Source organism: Staurois parvus, unplaced genomic scaffold, assembly GCF_062004578.1.
Source record: "Staurois parvus isolate SC_StPar_1 unplaced genomic scaffold, SC_StPar_1.0 ptg000446l, whole genome shotgun sequence".
NCBI classification, from domain to species: domain Eukaryota; kingdom Metazoa; phylum Chordata; class Amphibia; order Anura; family Ranidae; genus Staurois; species Staurois parvus.
In genome coordinates, this window is record NW_028318242.1 from 966,412 (window position 1) to 971,965 (window position 5,554).

The following is a 5,554-nucleotide window of genomic DNA, read 5'->3' on the forward strand; positions in this document are numbered from 1 at the left end:
ACTGCATATTGCTTTTCCTGGAAACATGCACTATTCCAGTATTCTGCGTGCCGGAAGATGTGTCAAACACATTCTTGTTTAGAAGCAACTTCCCCCTGTATCAAAGTTCATGGTTGCCTGAAGATTGGCTGGATAAAGAGATGTATGTGTACTTTATGATTCAGCATTACACTGTTAACACCAGGCCAGAACCCAGAAACACAGTATAAACGCACTGTACACTTTCAAATGCTATCATTGTTTAACTCGATATGAGTCTAGTTACGTATATTCCCTATGTTGTATGCACTACTTTGACTAAGATGGTTTAACCCTTTTTGCGGGTGGTTATGAGAAATGGTGCTCACCATATGGGATATTGTACCAAACGTAGGTAAATAAGAGAACCAGAACCTTTGCTAAGTGGGTTTGATAATAAAGTTGGCAGTGCTTCCACCCAGGACAGGTCCTCTGTGAACAGAGGAGAATCCCTTCCTTGGAAATTAACCAGTAATCGCATCTAAGTAATCAGGAGCAGAGGAATTACTGCAACATCATATAACATTAACAGTAAGTACATAGATACGCACTAGTATGGAAATAATACAAGCTTTATATAAGAAAAGATTAATAACAGTACATACAACCAATGTACAAACAGGTATTAACAGCAAAGGGCATGGTGAAATTGTGCACATATATCTGAGTATATATAGTTAATAATAGAGATACCTCCAGATGAATGTTACAGCAGCGTCCAGTTCAGGGACCCCTGAGGATGATCATGATGCAGAGTCTTTCTTTGTGTTAGAGACCTGAAGATCAGATTAGTCGTAATGGGGAGATCCTCCTACCACTGTATAACCAGCCTGGAAAGCAGCTTCTTACCTGCAGGAATCATCCTGTGGCACTGAACTCAGGGTCAGGCTATCTGCTCTGTGTCTTGGTAGCTAGTAGTTTCTAATATGTCATTAAACTGGACCTCTATCTACTAGAAATGGCCATCTAATTCCTAGCCTGCCTGTAGCCTATGCTGGTTAGTGAGCCCTAAGCTAAAACTAGATATAGAATCTCAGACCAGAAGGAACAGGGCTAACCAAATTAACAGGAGCGGCAGATAAAATCTATTGCAATAAACAGATTCCCCTACTATGATATAGCAAGGTCACCACCACACACACAGAATCACAGATCTCTCTCTCCCCTCCTCACTCTCCTACTTCCTCTCTCTCCCCCCCCCTCCATTTCTTTCCCCGTCCCTCTCTCTCCCCCCCCCCCTCTCCCATCCCTCTCTCTTCCTCTCCCAGTCCTTCTGCCTCCCTCTTTCTCTATCTCCTTCTCTCGCTCTCTCCCTCTCCCCCTTTCTCTTTCTCAGGTTTTAGACCCAGACACACACAAACAAAAAGTGGTGTACATAAATAATCTGTGTTAACAATAGATTAGCAGCAGAGACACTTACAGACAGAAGAGGACAGATGATTCCTACAATGACCTCACATATTGTGGCTGTTGTATCGTGCAGGGGCAGACTGACCATTTGGAAACCCGGGCACTGCCCGAGGGCCCAAGGTCAGTAGGGGGCCCCATGAGATGCCCCTGGTACCTTTTTCATAGGCTTTTTTTTTGTTTGGGCAAGGACACGGGCCCCTATGATCCCCTATTGCCCAGAGGCCCCATGAGTTGTCAGTCTGCCACTGGGATCGTGGTTGATCAATCCCCCTGTGTTCATGTATTGCAACAGCTAGCCTCTCCTACATACTGCTCACTGACTGCCCTCCCACTTTATACTGCTTACTGCCTGCCATTCCACTGCATACTGCTCATTGACTGCTCTCCCACTGCATGCTGCTCACTGACTGCCACTACATTGTGCCCTGTCCAGCCACTTCATACTGCTTACTGCCTGCCCTTCCACTACATACTGCTCACTGACTGCTCTCCCACTGCATACTGCTTACTAACTGCCCTCCCATTACAAACTACTCACTGACTACCCTACAACTATATACTTCTCACTGACTACTCTACCACTACACAATGCTCACTGACTACCTTACCACTACATACTGCTCACTGACTACCCTACCACTACATACTGCTCACTGACTACCCTACCACTACATACTTCTCACTGACTACCCTACCACTACATACTTCTCACTGACTACCCTACCACTACACAATGCTCTCTGACTACCCTACCACTACATACTGCTCACTGACTACCCTACCACTACATACTTCTCACTGACTACCCTACAACTACATACTTCTCACTGACTACCCTACCACTACACAATGCTCTCTGACTACCCTATCACTACATACTGCTCACTGACTACCTTACCACTACATACTGCTCACTGACTACCCTATCACTACATACTGCTCACTGACTACCTTACCACTACATACTTCTCACTGACTACCCTACCACTACATATTGCTCATTGATTGCCCTCCCACTACACAATGCTCACCGCCTGCCTTCCCATTACATACTGCTTATTAAAAAAGTGAACAATGCAAGGGGTGCCAACCTAAAACCCTCCACTGGAACCAGGAGAAGCAGCCTTTTGAAGTGTAACAAACACTCTATATGAGAAACATAAACTGGGGAAAGGATGCTACTCACACCAATAAATATAATGCAATTGACCTAATAGAGAAATATGTAAATAATAGTGCAAATAGTAGTAAAAATAATCAAAAGGACATTATTAAAAATGAAACAAATTGTCCATAAATAACAAATAGTGTCCATAAAGTGGATAATCCATGCAGTGGTTCTGCAAGAAATCTCTATAAACTGTGTTCCCAAAACCAGTGGTGAATGTAAATTCCAATGATTCAGTGTTCCACCACCTGCAATAAGATTACTAACTCACCAGATTTTTATCATCAATAGGCAGGGGCGGACTGACAACTCATGGGGCCCCCGAGCAATAGGGGATCATGGGGCCCCTGTGTCCTTGCCCAAACTCAAAAAAGCCTATGAAAAAGGTACCATGGGGCCCCCTACTGACCCTGGGCCCTTGGGCAGTGCCCGAGTTTCCAAATGATCAGTCAGCCCCTGTCAATAGGCATATCACATATCACAGTTGAAACAAATGCCAGGGTAGGGGGAGGCAGATATCCCCACACTCTTCTTATTAGTGCTTTCTTGTTAGTGGGATGTGACAATACATACACTTAAATAGAGAAAGTTGCTTCTATGGTGTAGTAAGTTTATTTACAATTCAAAAAATGAATACAATTATTACAGTCACATGAAAATGTGCCAACGGCACTACCAAAACAGTATGGGATAGAAACGAGCACTGGCACATAGATTGTGGTCCTGCGAGCTAGAAAATCTTTGTGCAGGGTACAGCTGATAGTGGCATTGTTACGCAAGTGACAGCATGGTGTGAGATTGGCTCATCCTTTGTCATGAGTTGGTGAGAAGGGCAGGGGTCGGGTACCACGTTCGTCACATATTGGCTGGCAGTGTATGTGGGATAGTTCTGCATTGGTGCATTCAGTGCAGCATTAGGAATTAGCTCTGCACTGAAGGACTGTAACCTTTGTGGAAACGGTCCTTGGAGACAAGCAGTGCATTTATTTATTTTTTAAAGCGACATACAGCAACAGCTCCTTCCCATCTCTGCTTTCTGCTCTATCTTTTCGTCTTGCAATTATGCCTGGTTTATCAGATTACAAGAGACTAAGCAAAAAGGATTTTCTGTGCTGAGTGGGAAGCAAGAGGAATCGCAAAAGTTTGATTCATGTCCTACAGATATTTGGGCAGACCAGAACCTGGGGGAACCTGAAACTGAAGGGGTTCCCACTATCTCCGAGCCACTGGGTTCAGATATGGCCTCGCAATGAGGCCAAACAGAGACTGACACTGGAGTACCACTGAATGTCACCTCCACGCCACAGCATGAGCAGGCCAGCACCAGAATGCCTGTAACCAGCATAAACTCTCCTCAAGTGCAGGAAGCCCTGAAACGTATTATGGAGATGGATTCCTCTGGCGTACCTGCAGTTTCTGGAACACCAGGCAGCAGCTGAGAGAGAGGAACACCAGGCTGAGAGGGAGGCTGAACTGGAGATGGCTAGGCTTCAGCAGCAGCAACGGGCTCAGAACCTTGGGTCCCTAGAGCACAAGGACTCCTCTCTGCCCTTGGGCCCAGCAGCAAAGTTTCCGGTAATGGAAAAGGACAGTGACATTGACTGTTGTATGAAAAAACTTGCTGTTAGTGCCATTTCCCGAAGCACAATGGGCTCGGTACCTGATACCAGGGCTACGAAGCAAGGCCCTGGAGGCTTATGTCGAATTGCCAGTGGAGCAGGACAACAATTATGAAGCCCTCAAGGACGCAATTGTCCGGAAGTATCAGCTAACCCCGGAAGTGCAACGGAAGCGATTTACAGTAGGTCCTTGCAAAAAGGACCTGGGGACTCTTAATGTATATGGATGAGGTAAGTCGCTTACGCACCGCATTCTGGCAGGTCCAGAGGCCTGAAAGCTGACTCCTTTGAGTCCCTGGAGGATCTCATGATCCAAGATCAGCTGCCGCACCTCTGTCTGGCAGACGTCAGACAGTTTGTGTTGGAGAGAGGACCAGCATCTGCCAAAGCAGCAGCAGAACTGGCAGATAGCTATGTCAACACTCGGGTATCTGACCACCACAAGACTCCTCTGAATGCCTGGAAAGGAGGGAAACCACCCATAGCAACCCCTCCTACATCGGTGAGTCAAGTTCCTCAGCGGCCGGCACCTGCAGTACTTGGGCCATCCCTGACTGACAACCGCAGATGCTACAGCTGTGGAAAATCTGGACATCTCAGGGCTTAGTGCCCTGAGCAGAAGAAGACGACATCACCTGGCCAGCCGGCCAGCAACTCTTCTTCCGTGCTGTTTTCCACAGGAAAACTCAGGTAACCACCGCAAACTTGCAGCCAGTCACCGAGGGCAGACAGATCGTAATTGGTTTCCGTGACACAGTGGGGGAAGTCACATTGGTCAGACCAGCGTTGATTGAAAGAAAAGACATCATCCCAGGAAAGTTCTTTACCCTCACCAGAGTTGGGGGAACCCGTTCACGTGTACCCCGTGCTAACGTGTTCATCGATTGGGGTGCAGGAAGTGGGATGAGAGTGGTGGGAGTCTTGGATGGAATCCTCACACCCGTTCTGTGTGGTGCTGATTTAGGTACTCTTGTTTCCTATTATACCCCTGCTAAGAACACCCTGGATGCCCCCACGGAACTCTCTGGACATACCAAGGTACTGTGTGCAGATGTTGGGTTAAAATCTGGGCAACCTGTAGATTGACAGAGGGAGGGCGAGGAGAATGTCGAGGTGCAGAGTTCTCCATCTCTTAGGTCAGGAGAGGAGACCTCTTTCCATGTGCAGATATCAAACACATGTGTAGTTGATGTTAGCAGTGTAATTAATGAATGTATTGATGATGCTTTTTCATTGTCGGGGGTCACCCACAGTGCTGTGAAGTGGGCAGAAGTACAGTCTCTGGGTGCTGAGCAAAGGAATGGTCTGGTTAGACCCTTTCCTTGCTCCAGTCCAGAGG